General features: G+C 36.4%; 1 protein-coding gene and 1 long non-coding RNA gene across 3 annotated transcripts in view; one reads left to right on the forward strand and one right to left on the reverse strand.

The window, feature by feature from the left end:
• The window catches only part of LOC143710998 (MIF4G domain-containing protein B), a 1,123,636-nt gene that overhangs the window by 345,692 nt on the left and 751,539 nt on the right, over positions 1-26,405 (forward strand). The gene's annotated exons all lie outside the window — the stretch shown is intronic.
• LOC143711205 (uncharacterized) lies at positions 12,556-13,797 on the reverse strand. The gene is made up of 3 exons (XR_013194782.1): positions 13,712-13,797; positions 13,531-13,609; positions 12,556-12,718 (listed from the first exon to the last, which is right to left on the reverse strand). It is a non-coding gene; the product is annotated as an uncharacterized LOC143711205 (long non-coding RNA).

Here is a 26,405-nt window from a genome sequence, read left to right on the forward strand (position 1 = left end):
ATTTCCTATCGGCGTGGGATGGGGGACGCCTGTGAACGCTTTCTACAGCCACTGTTCCTGTAAAGCGTGGAGTGAGAGATATGAATAACTTAACAGTCCTGGATGAACACCTTTCATTCTGAGCTTTCATGTGTTTCAGTTCTGATTTGTGCTTTTCCTGAAGCCTGAGAGAGAGAGAGAGAGAGAGAGAGAGAGAGAGAGAGAGAGAGAGAGAGAGATGCCTGTTTTTCTGTATCATTCATGAAACGCCAACACACACACACACACAAAGGCTGTCAGTGGAGATGAAGTACAGCTGGATGAAGAAACAGGCTTTCCACAGGTCACTAGTGTGTGTGAATGAACGACCCGGAATCAACCCGACACGATCACGCTAAGAGAAGAAGAGAGCATGAAACGACAGCCTAGACTGTGATCCTTCATTAGCACTACACCGGCTGAGTACAAAAGACATCAGGAAAAACTAGACTCTTACATTTTCGGAAGAAAATATGAGTGGTGCTTGACACTGGATAATATGCCACGGGTGATTTTCCATCGATTTAACACTCTGATGATGATGATATAACTAACTTGAATACATAAACTGCACACAAATATACATGATGCATCTCTCAGCCTTTGTTTGTGGGTCTCAAAGGTTATACAAATACATATGAGACTATTTGTAATTCAGCATCTTTATAAAGTACAATCTGCCTTTATTGGTCACTTATCACAAATGAATAAATGCTCATAACTTTTCCATTCAAAAAACATACACAAAAAAAGTACCAAAAATCACTGTTAAAAATAAGTACTTGGTAGAAATTTTTTTTTTAATTGTTTTTACATGCACCATGATATTTGTATCACTATTCTTAACTATGAGCAATTGTAAATTATAGTTGCCTTAAAAAACACCCTTAAAAGCTTCGTTGGCATCTATTTTGTATCATGTCTTAAAATTCAAGAATTTCCACCTACTTCAACTTCAGTTCAGACGCTGCCTTCAATTTGAACTATAACTAATTTTAACTCTTTAATAGCAGTCATATTAAATTATATTAAACTGACTCGAGTTGAATCTGAAAAAAATTATGACTCAATTATTTTGACGACAAAGTATTGGGGAAACATGACTTATTGATCATAGCATTTTACTGTTGGTTTCATCACAAAAAAGTTACATTTTTTTAGAGTTCTTTTTCTCCAATTATTACTTTTTTTCCTCAGAATTCTCTCTTTTTTGTTTCCTCCACAGAATAAAAAAATAAAAAAGGTAACTGCAACTCACAAATCTATGGAAGCTTATTTCCGCCACAGAATGAAAAATAAAAAAGTTAATTGCGACTTTATCTCAAAATTCTGACTTTATTTCTCAGAATTGCGAGATATAAAGTCAAAATTGCGTGATATAAAGTCGCAATTGTGAGATATAAACTATTCTGAGAGGAAAAAATTCAGTTTTTTTCCCCCATAGAATTGGACTTTATATCACGCAATTCTGACTTTATATCACGCAATTCTGACTTTATAACACGCAATTGTGACTATATCATGCAATTCTGACTTTATATCTCACAATTCTGACTTTATATCACGCAATTGTGACTTTATATCTCGCAATCCTTACTTTATAACACGCAATTGCAACTTTATGTCACGCAATTCTGACTTTATAACACGCAATTCTGACTTTATAACACGCAATTGCGACTTTATATCACGCAATTCTGACTTTATATCTCGCAATTCCTACTTTATAACACGCAATTGCGACTTTATGTCACGCAATTCTGACTTTATAACACGCAATTTCGACTTTATATCACGCAATTCTGACTTTATATCACGCAATTCTGACTTTATATCTCACAATTCTGACTTTATAACACGCAATTCTGACTTTATGTCTCACAATTCTGACTTTATAACACGCAATTGCGACTTTATATAACGCAATTCTTACTTTATATCTTGCAATTCTGACTTTATATCTTGCAATTCTGACTTTATATCTCGCAATTCTGACTTTATATCTCACAATTCTGACTTTATAACACGCAATTGCGACTTTATGTCTCGCAATTCTGACTTTATATCTTGCAATTCTGACTTTATAACACGCAATTGCGACTTTATATGACGCAATTCTTACTTTATATCTTGCAATTCTGACTTTATATCTTGCAATTCTGACTTTATATCTCGCAATTCTTACTTTATATCACGCAATTGCGACTTTATGTCTCGCAATTCTGACTTTATATCTCGCAATTCTGACTTTATAACACGCAATTGCGACTTTATATGACGCAATTCTTACTTTATATCTTGCAATTCTGACTTTATATCTCGCAATTCTTACTTTATAACACGCAATTGCGACTTTATATAACGCAATTCTTACTTTATATCTTGCAATTCTGACTTTATATCTCGCAATTCTGACTTTATAACACGCAATTGCGACTTTATATAACGCAATTCTTACTTTATATCTTGCAATTCTGACTTTATATTTTGCAATTCTGACTTTATATCTCGCAATTCTGACTTTATAACACGCAATTGCGACTTTATATCACGCAATTCTGACTTTATGTCTCACAATTCTGACTTTATATCTTGCAATTCTGACTTTATATCTCGCAATTCTGACTTTATAACACGCAATTGCGACTTTATGTCACGCAATTCTGACTTTATAACACGCAATTTCGACTTTATATCACGCAATTCTGACTTTGTCTCACAATTCTGACTTTATAACACGCAATTGCGACTTTATATAACGCAATTCTTACTTTATATCTTGCAATTCTGACTTTATATCTCGCAATTCTGACTTTATAACACGCAATTGCGACTTTATATAACGCAATTCTTACTTTATATCTTGCAATTCTGACTTTATATCTTGCAATTCTGACTTTATATCTTGCAATTCTGACTTTATATCTTGCAATTCTGACTTTATATCTTGCAATTCTGACTTTATATCTTGCAATTCTGACTTTATATCTCGCAATTCTGACTTTATATCACGCAATTCTGACTTTATGTCTCACAATTCTGACTTTATAACACGCAATTACGACTTTATATAACGCAATTCTTACTTTATATCTCGCAATTCTGACTTTATAACACGCGCGACTTTATATCACGCAATTCTGACTTTATGTCTCACAATTCTGACTTTATAACACGCAATTGCGACTTTATATAACGCAATTCTTACTTTATATCTTGCAATTCTGACTTTATATCTTGCAATTCTGACTTTATATCTCGCAATTCTGACTTTATAACACGCAATTGCGACTTTATATCACGCAATTCTGACTTTATGTCTCACAATTCTGACTTTATAACACGCAATTGCGACTTTATATAACGCAATTCTTACTTTATATCTTGCAATTCTGACTTTATATCTCGCAATTCTGACTTTATAACACGCGCGACTTTATTTCAAGCAATTCTGATTTTATATCTCGCAATTGTGAGAAATAAAGTCAGAATTGTGAGATAAAAAGTCGCAATTATTATTTATTTATTTATTTAGTGGCGGTAACAAGCTTCCATACAAATCTGACTTTTCTTGTCAGAATTTATATCTTAAAATTCTGAGTTTAGAAAAAAAGTCTTGTGAGATATGAATATGGTCAGTATATGGTAATCGCCACTGACTTATCAGTAATATTTTACTTGAGACAGTGGTATTTTACTTTTTTTAACATTTCACAGTAAAAAGCTTCTAGCAACTTCCTCTTTTACACACTTGATGCTATTTCCTGAGAACTGTAACCCACTTTCACAAAGTTATTTTTATTCTCTACCGTTTTAAAGGAAAGCCTCCATCTCTCTTCACTCATCCGCATAAAAATGACACACTTCACAACATGATTGTTGTTGGTTGCATTATGTGTTCACCGAGGAGCAAGAACAGTAATTTATGCATGAAAAAGGTTTGATCTAACCATGATAAGACATGGGAGCACAGCTCAGGTCTTAAATAAGGGATCTCTTTCATAAAGTGAAGCCTTGTGTTGTAAATCCACAGCTCAGATTAAGCGCAGTGGCCTGTTTTATGCCTCGCTGATATCAAACCTGTCGGGCTTCCCGAATGGAAATAGAAATGGGCAAAGCTGTGATATCTGTGAGGTAAAGGCTCAGGTCACGGTTGTTTCCGCTCGCAGGACTGAAGTGATGTGCAGAGGAATGAATCAAGGACTGAGTTTGGATTAGCTGTATTGAATGAGTCTGAGGAATTAGAAGAACGACTACAACCAATCCAAAACCACTTTTAAATTACAGGACATATTATTCACAGTGAGTTGTGAATATTTAAGGTTTCTTGGATGATGATTATTATTATTATTAATATCATTAATTATTATTATATAGAAAGGGATCTGCAAACATGACGATCCCCTTGCAAGGAACCCGTTTTCTAGAAAATAAAAGCAATATTTTTTGTATATTTTGTATAAAGACTCATTGGTGACGCTTTATTTTACAGTGTCCTTGCTACATTATTTACATGTTCTTACCATAGTAATAAGAGTAAATTATGCATAATTACATGGAACTAACCCTCAACCAAACCCTAATCCTACCCTACCCTATAGTAAGTACATGTAGTTAATTAATATTACTCCATACTTAAATATATAGTTACACTATAACACCTTCAAATAAAGTGTAACCGACTCATTTATGTAGTGTGAGAAAAACAATTCATGTTTTAATAAATTCAATGCATTAAATGATTAGTTCTGTCTATTTTATAGTATATCTTTTTCTACCCAATTTCAAAGAAATGTAACATTCAAATGAATTTATACAGCACTTTTAAAATAATACTTATTTTATTGTAATTATAAACAATATAAAATAATCAATCAGATAACATGATAAAATAGAAATAGATAAACAAAAAAAACTGTTGCAAGGACTGATAAAAATATATATTTTTATTTTTCAGGAAATTATGCTTGTTTACGTTTTGTTTATTTCTTACTGTTAAAAGACCTTTCATATTTCTTTCTTTAAAAATATATTTTCCCTTTCCGAAAATATAATTTTTAATGTATAAAACACAAGTCGCTTGAGAAAAATAATTAACGTTTTTATAAATTCAGTTAATTAAATGGTTAGCTTTTATAGTGTCTATAGTAATATTAGAATATTTTTCTACCCAATATTATATGTATATATTTGATTTCAAAGTATTCGTATAACAAAACTGAGGGATTTGAAATGCTGTAAAAGTGACCCACAAGCAAAACAATGTTCTTCTGCAAAATACATACGGTTTTGTTTTTTTAACTGCTAGAGGATCAAAAGTTTGTGTACTTTTAAACAAAAAATTACTTCTTTTTTTTTCAGAAGGCTATGCATATTTGTTTTTATCATGTCTCTCCCCTCCCTAAACCATCCCCCCCCCCCCCCCCCATTTTCAGACCCCCTTACACCCTCAAATGTAATCTTTTACATCTCACGAACACATTATTAAGCCTGCATATCGATATGAAGTACACTAGTTTTGCCTTGTTCTCACCAACACCTCGCATCCAGCGTCTCTTTCCCTCCACAGCTCTTCATCTGTCCTCGTCTCTCGCTCTCTCTGACACTCGCAGCAGTTGTTGGGAGCAGATGGTTGTCCTTTTCTAAAGTAGCAATATCAACAGAAGTTACTCTCACACACACACACACACATTCAAAAATGCAAACTGTCATCAGTGACTTCGAATGTCTACCTTCTCAGGATGAGAGCAGCAGTTTTCCTGCAGAGACTGATTTCATCCTTATTTAAACAAATCAAACATCGCAGTGGACTATTAAACACACAGGACTCTTCTCAGATTCAGTTCAAACTCTGCTTATAGTCTAACAGACAGGAGAAAAACAGCTATGGGAGTAATAGATGAATGCAGTTATAATGTGAATAAACTACGTTAATATCCACATTTGCCCTCTTAGGTGGCTACGTTTAAAATAAAGTTGTTACATTCACAATCATCAACCGTCCAATAACATAAACACAAATTTGCGTTTTTCATTTGTCAAGCTGACACGCAGTTAAAGAAAACCAATAGAGCCCAACAGTGGCCCTCCAATTTATCATCAACCTTGATTTCTGAAGTATTTCTCAATTAATTGATCTATATGGAAAAAAATAATAATCAATAAGAGTTTTAAGCCTTGAACCAAACCAGCATGTTGTGAGATTAATCACAAGACTACAAAGATGAATTTGAAGCAAAAAAAATAAAAAATCTGACAAATGCCAATTCAAATGTTTGACATTGTTATTTATTCATTTTTTAATTTATAATTGAATTTTAATTAAATTCTAAATATTTTTATTGTGAATTTATTTTTAAAAAAAGTTAAATTTGAATTAAATGGAAGTTTGAATGTCTTGTCCACAGACTGACCCACGCTGCAAAAAATGATTTCATACTATGCAGTATTTTTGTCCTGTTTTTTTTCCAAGGACAAATACCTAAACATTCTTATATCAAGATACATTTAATTGACATGTAAAAATACTTTCTGTATCAAGTCTTGTCTGAAAAATAAAAATATTGATGCATAAAACCAGAAAAAAGTCATAAAAATAAACTTAATTCAAAGGGAAAACAAGTTTATTTGTCTCGCCCCACTGAGAGAAATGTGTTCTTATTTCCAGAAAAACTTATATAATTTAAGTATTTACATCTTATTTTGCTTCCCAAGTAAATGTAAGAATTTTTTTTTCTTGAAGTTAACTGAAATATTAGCAGCATATTACACTGAAAAATTGAAAGATTTTACTTCAAACAGCAAACTACAATCTAAGGGGTAATCCACACTTCAGGTCAGTGAAGTAAAACAAAAAAGGAGGCATGGTCATCAAGGTAAGGTAAAAGACGCGAGCGAAGCGGTCAAACACATCCGTCTTGCACGTTTACATTGGAAAAACAATGGAAAAGTAGCCCAGTGGAATGGAGAAACATTCCCTTACGGTCGGTTTTACACTATCAAGGTAAAAGAACAACTATCAAGGAAGAACTAATCGCTGCATTCCTTGTAAGTATGAAAGGTCTGAGACATGTAATCTTTGAAAGTTCTGTCTGCAAAAAAAAATTAATAAAAAATACAGTTATCATACCATATAGCATAATATAGCATTTTGCAGTATAAACCACTGTGTGTGTTGAATCGGTGTATTGATTTATGGCTGTTGATTATAACTCTGTGCTGCATCAATGTCTCAGTGCCGGACACATCAATAACTACTGACAAAATTCATCTTGCCAGATTAAATTGACAGACGGTAGGTGGTGGGGGGTGGCGTCCCACACGTACAATCCAGCCTATCCGCAACCTCATCTCATTATTCCCAAAAGCTTATTAAATATAAAACAGACGCCATTTATCACGGCTTACAGCCGACAAGGGGATGCATACATCACCGGAAATGTCAGGGAGAGGGTTTATTTACACGGTCTATACGCCGTGTGGATGTTGCCAGCTCACCTCTGGGCGTCCCGCTGACAAAAGACACGATTCCTGTGGAGTCCACAGGGGAAAAAATTAGCTGAAGTTTTAAAATGTGTGTTTAGACACAACAAATAAAGGTTTATTTACACTTTTAAACAGTCTAGTTTGTTGTTAAAAGCTGGAAAAACTATGGATATGATAAAACCCAAAACAGATCAAAATTTAAAGAAGCCATATTATGCCCTTTTATATAGTCTTGATATTGTTTTTGGCATCTACTAGAACAGGTTTTCATGCTTGAATGTTCAAAAACCCATTCATTTCCACATATTCTACATTGTTTCGGCTCCTCTCTTCCCAGTCTGTCAGTGACACTCTGTTTAGTTCCTGTTTCTATGAAGCCCCTCCTTCTGAAAAGCACAGTGTGCTCTGATTGGTCGGCTGGATAAGTGCGTTGTGATTGGTCAACCGCTTCACGTGTTTGTTTTAGAAGTGTCATGGAATGTTGTGGAATTGAATTGGCAACCACACACAGTGAATTGAATAACATTTTGCCAAATGAAGTAGTCGTCCACCCTGATCCTAGATAGAGGTATAAGTAATAATTATTGAAATATACAATAACCTACAAATAAATATTTATGTAAAAATGTGTGTTTTCCAACACTGATAATAATCAGAAATGTTTCTTGAGCAGCAAATCCTCACATTAGAATAATTTCAAGGGATGCACTGATATGAAAGTTTCTTCCGATACGAAAAGCGGTAATTCCTTCTATTTAAAAGCCGATAACCGATATATTGGTCGATAAATCTAAATCAAAATTATTGAGCTTGATTAAACAAACAAAAGTCTCACCATTAAAATTCATGTCCCAAGCACAGAATTATAATGTTCTCATAATATTTGATGTAGCTTATATGAGAGACTTGCACTGCACATGTTCCACTTAACTGTATTTTCCTTTTCCCCAACCATATTTCAAGCCGATACCGATGTGATGGCCGACATATCGTGCATCCCTAATGATTTCTAAAGGGTCATGTGACACTGAAGAATAATGATGCTGAAAATACAGCTTTGATCACAGGAATAAATGATATTTTACTGTATTTTTGATCAAATAAATGCAGCCTCGCTGAGCATACTATACTATACAGAAATGAAATAGAACTTAAAAACCATTTAAATTCAGTTATGAATGCAACACAACCCTGGTGTTTGTAGATGAAATTCAATGAATCAAGTAGCTCCATTCCATTAATAGTCACCGCATTTATATGACATGATCATAATATAAGCTAAAACAAACCGATTGAAAAACAACACATATCCTAGTTTTAATTTTAAATGATCACTGAATGGAATGCATCTTTTTGTGATTGCCTCTTTGTTTCTTTGTACCATTCTCACTTATTTGTAAAATGTGTTATATAGGATAATTGCACATATTTACAATTTACAATTGTTTGTAAAGTGGGAGACTGATTTTGCGCTGATTAGGATTGCATATAATTTCATTGTACTCTTTTGTATAATAACACATAAAGATTCTGATATGCGTTTGCAGTAAGTCTTATTGAAAATGAACAGTTGCTTTTTTCACTTTAAGCACACCTTAAACCTACAGATCAAGATCCTCCATTTACTGCAGCACCTGTTGGGAAAACGACACTCACACACATGGTATGGATGATGAGGAATCTCTGATCCCTCTGTCAGGATTCCATATGGAATGTTTCTGGATTCCGAGGCACATGTTGTCATCACTTACTGTTATCATGGCACGTCGTCTAAGCCACTGCAACTGTGTAAGAAGAGCATGTTAAAAAATCATGAAACTGAAAAAGAGTGTTATTTGTGTGAAAGATCATCCACTGACCTCTGCTTTCTGTCCCGGAGCCTGACGGGACGGCTCTAAATAACGCAGGACGCTCCGTCCAGCATGTCCTTTGAGTGCTTTGTTAAAGTAAAGGCCAGACGCCCCTCGAACCGGCAGATCAGCTCTGAAATATTAATGCACCCAACCACAGAGTCACTAATCATGATGTCCAGCATCTATTGCTACTGTATTACAGGAAAAGTCTGAACTTCTAGCAAGATGCATTTAATTTAGCCAGTGCCAAGCTAATGCTAAAGCTGAGAACTCTAGATCCTGTAGGTTTAGCCTTCAGGTTCAGGATCATCCTCACAGAACAATATATAAAAACCACCAATATATCTTCCTTGATATCCTGGTCTACAGTATATTTCCCAAACGTCCATCCTCAAAGGCAGAAATACTGAAAATTGCAGTTAAAATGTGCAATAATACTCCATGAACATCATAACCTGTACAAGCGTTTATGGTAACACTTAAGGTTCATTAGTTAACATTAGTTATAACTTATTGGTTAACATGAACTTATAATGAACTGCACTTCAACAGCATTTATTAAATGTTTTTTCTCCTTGGAAAAAAGTCTTCATGCCTTAAAAAAGCTTGAATGTAACTCTACACCCTTGTACTGGGTGTCGACTTATGAACTTACACATGGTTTGTCTTAAAGCATCACATAGACATATAAACAACATTAAAAGCTGGATTTTCGACAGAGAGAGACTTTAAGTTTTATCTTGACATTACTCCCAAACATTCTTTAATCTAAATTATTGAATTATTTTTTCACATTACTCCATGTGCTGGTCTGGTCAGTTTAATGTTTTCTTTGTTGTTCTTTTTAGTATTTTTGTACATGCATGAGAAACAGATTGCACATCCACGTAACTTAAAAAAAAGCAAAAACAATACATACAAAGATGTTTTCACAATATTTATTTTGCATACAAACCATTATTTTGGTTTGAGTATTATTATATTAATTGTAACCAAAACACGTTTTCTCAAACTTGCAGTATGGCCTGATTTGTTTAAAAATGTAAGCCCTTGTCATATCTTGATCACATTACCTGTAACTTTTTTTTTAACAAAAAAATCACCTAACCTCCAAATCTAGTGAAATGTTGTGAAAAAATTTTTTTCGGGGTTCTTATCAAGATCCATTTTATAGATGCATTGTGTATTTTTGGTTCATTCAGAATATGAATGCTATAAATCTGTCTCAATGGCAGTGAGTGTGACACCAGGCCAGCATGCCCTTTAGTGATGGTGTAGTTTAGATCCTGTCTGTGTGTGTGTGTGTGTGTGTGTGTGTGTGTGTGTGTGTGTGTGTGTGTGTGTGTGTGTGTGTGTGTGTGTGTGTGTGTGTGTGTGTGTGTGTGTGTGTGTGTGTGTGTCTGTTGTGGTGGTATCAGGTCTCTCTCAAGGGCAGGGAAGGATGTCTTGGGAGTTGCAGCTCTGTGTCATAGGGCTGAGGATGTAATAAGGGCATGAGACGGATACTTATTTCCCCCAGGAAACGATCACACTTCGAACACCTTTCATGTCCACTAGTGCAGTGTTTGTCCCTCTCTGTTTGTGTGTGTGTGTGTGTGTGTGTGTGTGTGTGTGTGTGTGTGTGTGTGTGTGTGTGTGTGTGTGTGTGTGTGTGTGTGTGTGTGTGAGTGAGTGTGTGTGTACTCATATTGAGGGAGGGTGATGCTGTGTATGTTTTCTGCATAACAAAAACACAAATTAGTGATATCTTGGCTCTTTAACTTTTAAAAATTGTAAAAATTTAGGACGCAACACCCTACAAATGACCCAGAACACCCTAGCAACTCCCTGGAAACCACCAACAACACTCTAGCATTCTGGCAGGAGCTTTTAATCACCATTCAAACATCTATTTTTGCATGTTTACATTTTTTGTGTATTTCTTCATTTCATATTTATGAATAATATTCATGCACGTATGGTAATTTACTTCTGTTCTAATCTAAGTTTCTTTGACTTTCATAAAGTCCCCTACCTTTATCTGCCAGTTACCGTGGCAACCCAAGGTAACCAATCTCCACGACATCATGATCATGTCAGTCAAACCCATGCTCTCGCCGGGGCCGTGGGTCGACTCACATTAAATAGAATCAATTTCAGAGACGTCACTGTAGAAAAGGTCTCTCTTGTTTTGAAGACGAGGTTAAGTGTGTGAAGCCTCGTCTCAACAGAGTTCAGTGTGGGTAACCTTGACCAAATCTTTGTAAACAAACAACACTGCCAGTTTTCTCTGCTGTTTTTTCATTTTGATATAGTATGGCAAAACACAAATTCCAACTTTAATCTCAAATTTGAAAGTTTTAAATTCCAACTTTGCAAACCATTTACATTTAAAAGCGTCAATAACATGAAAATTACCATGGTATTACAATGTTGTTTGGACAATGTAGCATTTAAAGGCATGGTAAATGATTATGTTAATTATTTAGTACCATAGTGCATATCAAACACTTGTTTTTTTTTATTATCTGACAGCATCAGATTACTGCGGTATCTCCACAGTAAAATAAAAGCGGTAACACTTTACAATAAGGTTCATTAGTTGATGTATTAACTAACATGAACTAACCATGAGCAATACATTTGTTACTGTTTCTGTTAATCTTTGTTAATGTGAGTTAATAAAAACACAGCTGTTCATTGTTTGTTCATGTTAGTTTGCAGTGCATTAATGTTAACAAGATTTTAATATAGTAAATATTGAAATTAACATTAACACAGATTAAATGTCATTTTGGTGATCAAAGATGAGTTTCAAGCGATAAAATGATTGACTACAGGGGACTTTAAATATTAAATGTTATCGAAAACATTTCACAGAAAAGTCACCAGAATTCATTCCATTGATGAAGTAAAAAAAAAAGTTAAATATAAAAACGTAAATGTTTGACAGCACGTAAACCAAACAGCACCAAATGGTTACGAGGGAAAATACTTAATGGAATCTCTTAATGGAAAAGTCAATATCTGTCAATATTGTGAACTAACCACTACACAGTAAAAAAAAAATATATATATATCAATACCCTTTGACATTTTAGTTGTGCTAACCAGAAAGAGCACTGCATTATGTAGATCAGAGGAGAAAGCATCTCTCTCTCTGTCTGTCTGAATGAATGAATGTGTTTATGTGTGTTTATATGAGACTTTGACTAAATGAATGTGCTGGAGACAGAGGGTTTCCCAACACATTTGTCACGCGGGTGATAACCTGTCAGCGCTGGAAAGCTTTTCTGCCGCTTTGATTCATGCCTTTTATTCACTCTGCTGTCATTAGCAGCCCGCGTGTCGGAGAGAAATCACCAGCCAACCCCTGCGTTTTACTGATGAGACAAAATTATAACAACCAGTGTTATTCATGTCCTGACATGACACTAGAGATAAGAATGAACTAAAACCCCAGACGTAGGAGGCAAACTTTAAGACTTACTGTTTAATTAACTGATATACTATATCTTTAAACTTTGGAGGCTTGTTGTGTGTTCGCCAGCTGTGAGCACTGGAAGTAAAGTCCTATTAATTTTCTCCATAGAGAAATTGATTTTTTGTGATAATGTATAAACCTTTCTGAACAGACCCACCGTGAGCTCGGAGGTTGTTAAATGATGGCATATGATTCTGTAGAGGCCACAATTTACTGTTTTCCGTATTTAAAGGCCTGCTCACACCAAAAGCGATGACTAATATATTTATCGTTATGTTTATAGTCAAGTCAACTTTTTTTTTTTTTAGCGCTTTATACAGTTGAGTCATGGACTGCTGTTCTTTTAAATGTAGAACATTTAATCTTTATCGTCTCATTATTAGTTATCGTCCTTGGTGTGAACGTTGCCTTAATAGCCAACTGAACTACTAAGTATAATAACAACTACGACTATAATCATTGTCACGTTGTCACTTGTTAGCATATCCCTTGGTACTTTCTGTTTAAGTAACTAAAAGTTATTTTATGTTATTTTAAGAAGCCATTGTGAATGGACAATATGTGTACCAGTGTTTAAAAAGGGGGGGGGGGGATAATACGATCAGAGGATAGCTTTAATGTTAAATGTAGCCTACTGGGCTTTTTAATCCATAAACCTGTGAAATAATTGAAAACTCTAAAAATATGGATCATAAATTTAATATCTCTTACCCTACTTGCTTGCTTAGTGGAGAAGAGGACAGACTGAACAGAGCTGGCCACACTCATATGTTCTGTTGAAATTGAAAACCTACAAATAATAAAAACAGGACAGTATGATTATATGAAAACAGTTACAATTTAACATCTTTATAAATATGTAAAGGCATTTCAATAGGAATATAAAGTGTACCTCTTGAGAGTGTGTTGACAGTCCATGTAGTTTGAAGGTTGAGCTCAAGTAAACGTCTCGGTTACGTATGGTAACTCGCGTTCCCTGAAAGAGGGAACGGAGACGTTTGTCGGAGGGATCCGACTTGAATGAGATCTTGGCAGAGAGACCAATCTACTTTGAGAGAAACTAAACGATCCAATGCACATTTGCATGCGATAATTGCTCCAGCTGCTTCTATAACCAGGGACCCGGCCGCCTGCAGCGATGGTATAACAACATGGCGACGGAACGAACGTCTCCGTTCCCTCTTTCAGGGAACGTGGGTTACCACACGTAACCGAGACGTTTCCTTTCATGTCGGTCACTCCTATGTTCGTTGGAAGGATCCGACTTGAATGGGATCCTAACCAACACGCCATGTTTTTGGCCATTCCAGTGCCCTGCATAAGCCTCACTTCTCTCCCTTAGTTAGAGGCAGAAGCTTATGCGGGAAGTCCAGGCCACAGATGCTCCGCAAGAACCACTCAGTAAGAACACTGGGAAAGTGTGCCCTTCACAGGGGAAGGAGAATGCTGTGGAAGCCATAACCTGCACGGAGGGAGGTAACCTGTGGAGAATACACATATGGACTAGCCAAGGAGGGTAGTACGACATAGAAGTCTCTGGGGTGGTTCCAATCTGGTTCCCCGCGGCACTAGTTATCGGCTCTACATGAAGGCTATAGAATCTAGAGAACGTGTTGGGTGTCGCCCAGCCCGCAGCTCTACATATATCTGTCAACGAGACGGCTTGAGCCAACGCCCAGGAGGAAGCAACACTTCTAGTTGAGTGTACTCGCAGCCCGAACGGGCAAAGCACGTCTTGGGATTGATACGCCAAGATAATAGCATCCACTATCCAGTGGGCTAACCCCTGCTTGGAGACAGCCTTTCCCTTCTGCTGGCCTCCGTAACAGACAAAGAGCTGGACTAGGGTCCTAAAGCTTTGCGTTCTGTCCACGTATAACCGCAAGGAGCGGACGGGACAGAGAAAAGCCAGGGCTGGGTCTGCCTCCTCCGAGAGCAGCGGTTGCAGGTTCACTACCTGGTCTCTAAACGGCGTGGTAGGAACCTTGGATACATATCCGGGCCTGGGTCTTAGGACAACGTGAGAGTTGGTCGGCTGAATTCTAGGCACGATTCGTCAACCAAAAACGCTTGCAGGTTTCCCTACCCTCTTTATAGAAGCCAGCACTGTCAGGACCACTGTGTTTAGTGACAGGATCTTTAGCTCTGCTGACTGCAGCGGTTCGAAAAAAAGATCTCTGCAGTGTGCTGAGCACCAGAGACAACTCCCAAGATAGTATAGAGGGGGGACGAGGCGGATTTAATCTTCTTGCCCCCATCAGGAACCTGACGATAAAGTCATGCTTTCCCAATGACTTACCTTCATTTCATCATGACACGAGGCAATAGTGGCGACATACACTTTGAGGGTGGAGGGAGACAGCTTTCGCTCCAACCCATCTCACAGGAAGGAAAGCACAACTCTGACCGGGCATCTTCGGGGGTCTTCCCGGCGGGAAGTAGGTCCTTCCTCAGAGGAATGGGCCAGGGACGGACAGTTGCGAGGAGTACTAGTTCTGGGAACCAGATCCGATTGGGCCAATAAGGGGCCACTAACAGGACCTGCTCCTTGTCCTCCCTGACTTCGCACAAGGTCTGTGCAATTTGGTTCTATAAAAAAACTGCCTTTTTATTATGTAATATTGCTGTGATATTGATAGCTTTAGATATTGTGACAGATCGCTGTAGCGCCTAAGTTCAAGCGGCACGTGAACTGATCATCTCTTCCTCTTTACTACTAGTTATAGCACCAAATAAATATGAATGAACATCAGAGAGGGTATACTGAAAGATACAGTACAGCTTACTGAAATGTCTCGTCTCATGCAATCGATAAGTCAGTGTTTCAACTGCGGAAAAATGTCAATAAAACAGCTTGTGAACAATGTACAACATGAAACATTACATTTAACTCAGGAAACCATTCAATGACCATAACACATTAGTTATGCTAGAAAAACCTGACAATGTCCAAAGCCATTGAATCAGAGCGCTATCAATCACTTGATTTGCGACTCGCAAAGCAGAATCACAGTTCCGCGTTTTTCAGGAGGAGATGGAGAAACCATGACACGTCACTGTTAATGGTATGTAAACACTCAATAATATATTTTTAAATATCGCACCGTCTGTTAGTATTTAGTCTGATTACTTTTGTGTGTGAATGACAAAGCCATTGTGTGTAGCTAGTAGATTAGCTAACGTAACTTCGGCAGACTACTGAATAGAGAGGACTTGTCAGTGTTATTCAGTAGCAGTGCACACCACCACATAAATAGAAAATAGATAAATATTACTTTATCTGACTAAAGGCACAATAATCTTTTTCCAAAAGGCCGTGGCATGGTAAACATTGAAATGTGAGAACGTTAAGTAACACCATAGCTACATGTCACTGTGTAATTTATATACTTAATGGGTTTTTGTAGAATTTAGAACAAAAAGTGAAGAATGAAAAAAGGACAGATTCAGACAAAAGGACATCCAAGCTTTCTTTAAGAAGAAACCATGTTAGAGACAGATTTCATGCAGATACATTCACACACACACACACTCAATGTTTCTGTTGAGAATAAAGCATGTTATTAATAATGTAAACGTATTAAAAATAAAGTTAGTAATTCATGCCCATGTGATGTTTTTCTTATTAGAACCCTAAGATTTATTAGAACAGAACTGTTCTGTCCAATCCATGCAAAATACAAAATGATTTTCCGGCTCTTGTGCAGTGCACGGGGCATTGCATACCATTTTGGAAATCGTGCTTAAAATTTTCTAAACAAGTATTTATTTCCAGTTTAATTTTCTGATTCGTAATCGTTCTGCGTACCGGTCCGTACCGGCCCAATTCAAGCACTGACTAAAGGCATAATAAATATTCATTAAATTTTTTTTCTCTTACATCATTAAAAAAACATTGTAACATTATTATTATTATAAAAACACCCTTATATTATTTAATTGTATACAAATCAGTTCATTCAGTTCTTCCAAGTTCATTTTAATCATCCAAGTGGATGCTGTGAGGAGAGTTTCCCTGATATGATAGTAAAGTGCTTTGTAGTACATAGTAAAGCGCTATATAAATGCCTCATTTCAATTTATTTCATTTCAACCTTTACTATTATAGTAATGTAACAGCTGACAGGGTTCCCTGTATAGTTTACAGCAGGGATCGGCAACGTCGGTCCTGCAGTTTATCTCCAGCCCTGATAAACCCCTCACCTGTAGCCTTAGTTATCCTAAAGACATTGATAAGCTTGTTCCGGTGAGTTTGATCAGCGGCTCTCTAGGATCGACGTTGTCCATCCCTGGTTTACAGCATTAGTTGAGATTTTTTTTTATCCAAATTAATCGATATTGAATTCGTTCAAAGTTGTCTAGTTTTTCATAAACTTCTCAAATCGTTATCACAAAAACATTATTTATACATCATGAATGGGATTTTAGATTTTTTTTTTCCTGAAATGTTTAAAACTCACCAAAATGACATTTAAATCTCGTCATGCCTTAAAATAGCTTGAATGTGACTCTACACCCTAGCCTCATTTAGTATAGCTACGTGGTTCTATGAATATGCAAATGAGCCCCGCCTCCACTCACTCACAGCAGCTCAGAGATCCACTCGTTGACGATCACATGTTGATCTGATTGTTTACAAGGTAGTTTGTGACATCAGAAACAACAGCGATTTCAAAGCGTGTTTTTGAGACTGTCTTTGGTTCACTGCAGTTTTAAGGAGGAAATACTCAGCGATGGTGTCGACTTATGAATTTACACATGGTTTGTCTTAAAGCATATTAAAAACTCCACATAGACATATAAACAACATTAAAAACTAGATTTTCACCACAGGGGGACTTTATCTTTCATATAACCATGGAAAAACATTTTAAAAATATTTAAAAAACTGGATGGTTTTGAACGTTTATAGAACATTCCGAAATAATGTTTTCATAACTTAACATGAACATTAGCTAAATGTTTTTAGAACATATTTTTGTTAGCAGAGTAGATAAAACAAATTTTTTTAACCTGTTTTGGCTGATCCCGATTCGAGGGATCATTCATATATGAAGAGCTAACAAGTAACATGTTGGAGTTTAATGCTTGCCTTTTCTTTCTCAGATGAAGCCAGGTGTGGTAGTTTCAAAACAACATCTCCTCAGTAAACATCATCATCTTTCACGTTTATCACCCTTACAGAGGAAGCGCTCCTCAACATCCACATCACGTCACAGAAGCTGCCGATCGACGATTATTTCCACGTCAACATGTTCTGTGTGGAGAAATAGCGTGACATTCATCGACTGGATGAAATATCCACCGTGAACACATCCTGTCATGCCTGTAGTTCTCGTTAACACAGGTCACATCACACATTAAGCAGAACTCACGCCAATTAACACGCAATTATCTGTCACCTTCAGCCACAAACAGACACCTCATCGCTAGCAGTGTCTTCTCTCCTCACAGCTCTTCAACAGATTCAGGTTTGGTTTATGCTCATGTCCTGTCTGTTTTCATCATGTAAAGCAAAAACATTCTTGGATTTGTGATATTTTCTATGGTCAGTTAAATGTGCATTTTAAACCCAAACAAGTTGAATATAAAGTAGCTACATTTACTCACCCTCACGTCAATCCAAACCTGTATGACTTCTTTTCATCCGTGAAACATAAAAGATGATGTTTATCAGAAACATAATATGATTGGCCAGTTTGTAAGCTGTGTCATTTTATCACACACACTCTCTCTCTCACACACACATACACACAAAGTCATACACACTCACACACACACACACACTCTCTATCTTTCTCTCACACACTGGCACGCATGTACACACAAAGTCACACACTCTCTCACACACTGACACACAGGCACACATTCACACACACACACACACACACACACACTCTCGCACACACTGAGACACGCACACACACAAACACGCTCTCTATCTCACACACTCAAAATACTTGAATAAAATAATAATAAAAAGTAAATAAATAAAATTGAATGATTATATGCAGCCCACAGACAAAAAAGTTACATAATACAAAACAAAAAATACATAAAATTGCCACAGAACATAAAGCACAGAAAAAGTGAATGTAAAAAACAATAATAATAAATAGATATTGTGCATCACAGACAACAACGTGAATAAAATGTAAAATAATTAATAAAATAGACACATTACCTAATTTGTTATGTGCAACGCAGACAAATAAGAATAAAAACACAATTAAATACAATTTACAAAGATCATATGCAGCCTAGACAAAAAGTTTAACAAAATAATATTTAAAAAAAAATGCAGTGAGACTAAAAATGAGAAGTATTTATAATTTTTGCACCTTTTTGTGCTTTAGAAATATGACATTGTGAGACAAACCCAAAATCAAAGACCCTCCACTGGACACATTTAATACGCTAGTTAATACCTGGTGAAAAACCTGGTTCAGTGTGTGAATGTAAATGTCAAAGTTCATATGATGATGCGGTCCATAAAGTGATCATTTATTCACAATCAATTTCCTTTTAATCTGCCAGTCTCATCATGAGTAGAGGGCACAGCAAACGCCCCAGAGACCAATAAAACAAACACATTTCTGCTGGACTCATGCAGCCACTCATTACAAATACACAACTCACTTCTGAAGTCCAGCTCCCTGAATCTCACACACGCACACGGATCGGTGATGTATGCTGGACTCATTCGAGCAGAAACGCCGGACTCTCTGAGGCCTCATCGCCTGTGAAATAATGAGCACAGGAGCCATTACACACCAACTCCTTCTCCAACACCATTACAGCATCATGTCCCATTACAGAGAGGAAAACAAGCACAATCCATCCACGGGAATGTGCAAACACGTCCACCTGGAGCCCCGCAGAGAATCACAGACGGGTCGGGATAGTTCACTGTGGGCTTGTGGGGAGATTACGGAGTCTATCTGGACAGTTTTTAAAGCTTCATTATCTTTAACAGTGGAATGAATTTATGAACAAGAAGAAGAGAGTGTGAAAAGTTTGGGTAGAATACTGTTACTTCATTAATTGGGGGCAGTCATGGCCTAATGGTAACAGAGTTGGACTGGTGACCCAAAGGTTGCTGGTTCGATTCCAGTACCGGCAGGAATATGACTGAGGTGTCCTTGAGCAAGGCACCAAACCCCCAATCGCTCCCCGGGCGCCACTCAAGGCTGCCCGCTGCTCCGGGTGTGTGTATCCACGTTTGCAGTGTGTGTGTGTGTTCACTACTCACTACTCTGCTCCTAATGTGTGTGCACTTACTTGGATGGGTTAAATGCAGAGGTCAAATTCCAAGTATGGGTTACCATACTTGGCCATCACGTGTCACTTTCACTTTCACTTTCACTTTCATTAATGAATAACTACACAGGAACCATTGAGTAACGCACTAATAAAATTCTATTAAATAACAAGAAACTAACAAATTAGTAATAGCGCTCAGTTGAATTTGGTAGTTCACTATTAGCTATCAGTAACTACTATTTTTTCACACCTCCCAGAAAACTACTAAGAACTATATACAGGTTCATAATTAACATGAATAATGCATAATTTATAATAGAAGGTAACAGTAACCCACTAGTAATGACTCATGTGTTACTAAATCATTCTAAAGGAACTACTAATTGTTTGGATCAGTATCTAAAGTGAAAAACATGATAACTACCTAATATTGACTGAAGTCATTGTAAGTTTCTGAGATTTTGAATAGTAATTCCTTCCGATGGATTTGGTAACACTTTAGTCATTAGTGTTATTATTATTATTTTTATGTATGTGTGTTTTCTTTGCTTCCCTGGCTCTAAAATGTACGTTGTATTGTTTTGTTCTTTAATGCAATACAAAATAAAATTTTTTGTCATTAGTGTGTTCCCATGATCTTCACTCTAGTATGAATAACAGAGCCAATGACACCTTCATCAAATATGAGACACAATAAAATTCTGCTATAAGCAGCTCTAAACAGACAGTAGTGACATTATTCATCTCGAGTCAGTTTAATGTTGATTCAGTTCAGGTCAATAGCTGTGTAAAGTTATGAAACAAGTTCAGTTCAGCTATAAGCAACTCCACAGAATACAATAGTGTTATTCAGCTGTTTTCAGCACTAGTGCAATGTTAGAAAGGCAATTTCGCAATTGAGTCGAAACACATTCCTGTTTATGATTTTCGCGCTCCTCAGATAAGCTGTCAGTGTCCATAAGAGCGACGCCACTGCATTAATAACTTGTTCAGGTCGGTTCTGCAAACATTACACACATATCCGTGTAAATAAGGTTGTCACTATTTTTGTGAAATAGGTGGTAAAATGCAGCAGATAACATACTGATAAATGTCACTCTAAAAAGTTCAATGATTGAAGTATTACATTTAAAAACCTAGACATAGTTTAAAAAAATACACCAATACATTAAAAACCAAAGAAAACTAAACAGAATAAAGTCATAATATTTTGAGAATGATCTCATAAAAGGCCTTTTACGTAGAATAAAGCCATAAGGTTTGAAAAAAAGACTAAGATTAATGTAATATTTTGAGAGCTGAATCAATAGTACAAGAAAAAAGTCGTTGCATTAAGAGATTGAAGTCTTAATTATAAGAATAAAAATCATTAAAGTGAAAAATCCACTTTGTTCTTTCTCCTAAAAATACTTATTTTTATTTTACATTGGCAACTTCTAGTGATTTAAAGTCCCCCTGTGGTGAAAATCAAGCTTTTAATGTTGTTTTTATGTCTTTGTGGTGTCTTTAATATGCTTTAAGACAAACCATGTGTAAGTTCATAAGTCGAACACCATTGCTGAGTATTTTCTCCTTAAAACTGCAGTGAACCAAAGACAGTCTCAAAAACACGGTTTGAAATCGCTGGTGTTTCTGATGTCACAAACTACCTTGTAACCAATCAGATCAACATGTGATCGTCAACGAGTGGTTCTCTGCTCTGCTGTGAGTGAGTGGAGGCGGGGCTCATTTGCATATTCATAGAACCGCATATACTAATTTAGGCAAGGGTGTAGAGTCACATTCAAGCTATTTTAAGGCATGAATTATTTTTTTTCAAGGAAAAATTTTTAAATATGTAATTTTGGTGAGTTTTAAGGGGTAAATTATTGACTACAGGGGGACTTGAACCAAATCTTCTGTCCTGTTCCTATTGTGAATGGCACCCTAAAGTGGCACTAAAATGGTGTCATAGAACATAAAGCAGTAATAAAAACGGTATCACTTTTATTATGTGCTTATTGTTGCCCCTAAATAGCCAAACTCTGTGTACAGAACCAGAAGTGAAGTGACACCTGGATTTACCTGCAGTCAGTGTGAACGTGGCCCATCTCAGTGTTTGCGGCACATCACGTTTTCTGATCAGACCTGCAGGATGACATCACAGGTTACATCATGTGATCTCATCTTACAGAACCGAGTCACCGGTGTCCTGTAATCACGTTCCGTAACAGGATCGTCTATCATCCTCTGAGGCGTTCCTGGCACAGCAGAGTTTCCTGTTTACCCAATCAATAAATGAAGAGTCCTAATTAAAGGCACATTCAGATCCAATCCTTCACCACATCAAACTGAGTCCATTACACTCCAAAGAGGAGCTACGTTCGATACCAACCCAAACTTTACACTAGAACATTTTAAGTCATTTCATTAATTTCAGAAGAGATTTTTTTAGAGCATCCAAAATCAGTACACATATCCTTCTATATCATTAATAACAATCTGCCATCATGTTTAAATTGCCACTTTGATGTTTTATGCCTGAGAGTTTATTTATACACAGAGTTTACATAAGTGTACTATACAGTATGTGTGAATTTACTATACGAGTACTATGTGAAATATATACATATGTGTATTAAGTTATTGTGTATTTTTATGGTAGTATGTTTTTGTCTGAAGACTGTATAGATCTATCTATCTATCTATCTATCTATCTATCTATCTATCTATCTATCTATCTATCTATCTATCTATCTATCTATCTATCTATCTATCTATCTATCTATCTATTTTATCCATCCAACTCTCTAACTATCCATCCATCTCCCCAAAAATGTAATTTTTGACATTTACTCATCCTCATTTGTTACCTGCAGGATTTAAAGTGGTGAGTAAACAGTGATCCAATTTTTATTTTTTGAAGGGGATGGGGAGATATTTCTTGTTGGGCCATTTTGAGTCGTTTGGGAGCAAAACACAACTTCACCAAACACAGAAAGGACTTTTTCAAGGTTCATGCTGACGGACACCAAGCATTCGAATATGCACATAACTATAGATTCAATTCTTAATGCGCATGTGAACGCCATCAGCGTCTATCACAGGTTCACATTTAAAGTCTGTTTAGAGAGAACGGTGTCGTCTTAGCGGCCCCTAATTTAATAACAAATGATCATTTAGACGGAAGTGAATCAATCAAAACTAACTTTATCTGGAAAAAACATTTTTCAAGAACCACTATGAAACCAAACCAATCTCTGTTACCTTAAATTATATGTTTATCTCTGTAAAGCTGCTTTGAAACAATCTACATTGTTAAAAGCGCTATATAAATGAGGATGACTTGACTTGACATGCAAGGTTGAGGGAAGCTGTCCAGTTTGTGCCATATGAGAATAAGCTTCCCAACTGCAATACTATGCTCAAGTCTGCTGTACATCATCTTTTCTAATATAGATGCTACTAGACATGCCATTTTATTTATTTATAAAAGTTAGAGGGAAAAATAAAACTCAAAATAACAAAGTTACATATATAAAATAGTGTCTAGATAATGCTTTCAGTTATATATATATATATATATATATATATATATATGTATATATATATGTATATATATATGTATATATATATATATATATATATATATATATATATATTAAATTAGACATTGCCACAAAATCACTAGACCAAAATTAATGGCAATGAATTTGCTGTATGCATCCTCAGAACAAAATGTACATTTCTGAAATTACAGACTTAATAAATGCTTGTTTTTAGCTCATGTTGAAAAACTAATCACACTATAAAACTACACATTTGTAAACAAAACTTTCTGTAATATCCTTGTATCATATTTGACTACCATTGGCAATATTTGGGTCATGTCTATTTTAGGAGAAGTTGAGATTTCTGTTCCAGACTGCTAATGGGTTTACTGCTAATGCATATGCACTCATACATTCAAAATATGAACATTTGTACTAACAATTCTAACATTTCTATTAGCGTCAAGAGAGGGAGGAAAATGAGGCCAAAACAGCATTTTTGCAGGTATTGTCTTGTCTTGAAATGGTCCCATCATGCATTATTCCCAGGCTTACACCACAGAGAGAAAGACCACCGTTTACATCCCATCTCTGTCTCTATCAATACCATTCTTCATTCTCGGCTTCTCCCCCGCGCTCTCATTCGCCACACTTCGCCTCCCTCATTCCCTCTGTATTTGTCTTGTTTACTAAAGCGGTGGTGTTTTCCCCCTCAGGGAGTTCGAAGACTCGCTGATCCAGACCCCATAAAGACACAAAATATCTCAGAAAGTTTCTCATTCTGATCCAAAACCCAGCGACGTCCGACTACACGAGCCTGGTTTGGGACACTACAAAGGAAGCAACTGCACATGATGCAACTTGCTGCTGCATGATACTTTATAAGCATATATATATATATATATAAAAGCTGAAATATATACACTAGTAGTCAAAAGTTTGGGGTCAGTACAATTTTTTATCTTTAACTATCCTTAAAAAATGCATCACAGTTTCCACAAACATATAAAGCAGCACAACTGTTTTCAACACTGCTAATAATCAGAAATGCTTCTTCAGCATTTCTTGATTTCTTGAACAGATGATTCTAATCATCATATTAGAATGATTTCTGAAGGATCATGTGACACTGAAGAATAGCCCCACATCATCACATACCCTTCACCATACCTAGAGATTGGCATGGTTTTATTTCAGTAAGGCTAATAGCTGGTATGATTTGCATTGAGAGATGGGGCCCTTTAATTCCAAAGGCCACGGGAACTTTATCAGGATGCATATTATCCTGGATCCACAAAATAACTGGCCTTTAAAAATTAAATCTGCCTGCCTCTATAGGAATTTAACATAGGGGTGTACTGACTTATGCACCCTGTATTTAAGGAAGAACATTTGTTTATTTGCAATACATTATTCATTCACAAAGAAAATTGGTGTCCTTAAAGGTTGAATTTGTCCTAATTTTTTTAAATGAAGGCATTAAAGGTGCCTTGTGTAATATCCGCAAAAAAAATCAATTCATACTCCACATTCCATACCAGATGGGGGCAGTCTACCTCCAGAAAGTGAATTGATCTACTCTAGAGTAACAAACAAGAAATGGCATAGTCTCTATGCTCCGCCCCTACCTTCACAACGACCCTAGAGCCATAGCCGAAGCCGAGCCAACTCCTAATAGAGGACGTTTTGAGTCCTGAGGAACGTTGGTTGATGTCAAGTGATTTTTAAATATGACATCTTCAAGCTACTCCCCTTCACCAGTGAATGTTCATATTCGTTTTGTTCATATTACATTTTTATTGTTAGTTTGAATTACATTAATTTGACAGACAGCATTCGCTGCTGTTTACCAAGCTAGCGCCATTCAGAGCTGCCAACTCTCACGAATTCACCGTCACCGATTCTGTCAATGTTATTACGCAATTCAAACAAAAAATACCTTTTGGCGCTTGTAAATGTTAACGTTACACGACAGATCCCTATAGCGCACGTGAACCGATCATCTCTACTAGCTAATAGTAAAAACACACGAACACTGTTGAAAGATACAGTATGCTACAACTTAACAAAATGTGTTCTTCATACATAATACCGACCAATCATTTTTTTAATCAGCGTGCAGAGGTCAATAACATAGCTGGAGAACAAAAAATGTCAGATTTACCTCAGGAAAGCAATTTAGTAAACATAATATAGCTCACGTAGTTCTCATTACACCTTGCAATGTAGCCATCGCTAACTTTAGAACTTATATCGTATAGCCTTCGATACATTTCTATGTTATAACTTCCCGAAAAAACTAAAACATATAAAACAAACTTCTAGCTAAATACTAACAGCATCTTACTTACCAATCCAAAAGAAATGTTGCAAGTTCAGAGTCCAACCTCATTTCTTTCATTTCCATTAGTTGTCTCCAACGATGGAAAGCAGTGACAATGTTAACTCTGGTTGTGCTCCTTTTTCTATTCCATTTTATTTGTGATTCCGAGGGCGTTTTTTTCCCTGCAGCGGGTGGTTGTGGTAAGGGTTCTCTTGCCAAGGGCTTCAGCCATTCTCCCGCTCTCTGCCCTGAACTGAACTGTAGTAGTGGGGTGTACTTTCCACACGATTGACATCAGGTTCAAATACGCCCAAAAGCCGGGCGACTTACTCGTGTATTGCAGTTTGGCTGGTGTTGCCCGCATACCGCCGCCCATGGCCGAAACTGGTATTATGACATCTGTCGGGGCCGGGGCTAATAATTTAGCATGCTAATTCAGGTTGATATCTCTGCAACAATATAACTTTTAA

This window comes from Siphateles boraxobius, unplaced genomic scaffold (assembly GCF_051911475.1).
Source record: "Siphateles boraxobius isolate OS27281-9 unplaced genomic scaffold, OSU_SipBor_1 49, whole genome shotgun sequence".
NCBI classification, from domain to species: Eukaryota; Metazoa; Chordata; class Actinopteri; order Cypriniformes; family Leuciscidae; genus Siphateles; species Siphateles boraxobius.